Consider the following 611-nt stretch of genomic DNA (forward strand, 5'->3'; position numbering starts at 1 on the left):
AAAAAAAAAAAAGAAAGAGCCTGAAACAGTGTCTAGGCCCTGAGTTCAAGCCCCATGATTAACAAAAAGCCCCATGATGAACAACAACAAAAAAACATGAAGAAAGATTTTGTATGCATAGGCCACTAATTATCTCATCTAATCTCCTTTCCCAAGCCTTAAACTAGAATGCTTGTGTGTGTGTGTGTGTGTGTGTTCAAGCCTTACAACCTAAGATTACAAGTGAGAGCCATCAACGTCTGGTTCCAATTTCTTTTAATACAACCACAATTGGAAGTAGAGGACAGAGTATTCCATTCTACAATTTTCAATTAAGGTTAATTATATAAATTACATTCCCTTTCTTTATTCTACATCTTCCCTTTATTCTCTTTAGCTCTGCTGCAGTGGTAAATCTTCCTAACACATCAATCTTTCCTCCTACAGCTGAATCAACATGAACAGTTACTGAATAAAATCATAACTGTAGCTATCCTTCAACATTGAGGCACAATCTCACTGAGGAAAGAATTGTAACTAATGAGGGCTGGGAAGTTGGCTCAGTGGTAGGGCGCTTGCCTTGCATGCCTGAGGCCCTGGATTCGATTCCTCAGCACCACATAAGCAAAAAG

Source organism: Dipodomys ordii, unplaced genomic scaffold, assembly GCF_000151885.1.
Source record: "Dipodomys ordii isolate 6190 unplaced genomic scaffold, Dord_2.0 Scaffold131, whole genome shotgun sequence".
NCBI classification, from domain to species: Eukaryota; Metazoa; Chordata; class Mammalia; order Rodentia; family Heteromyidae; genus Dipodomys; species Dipodomys ordii.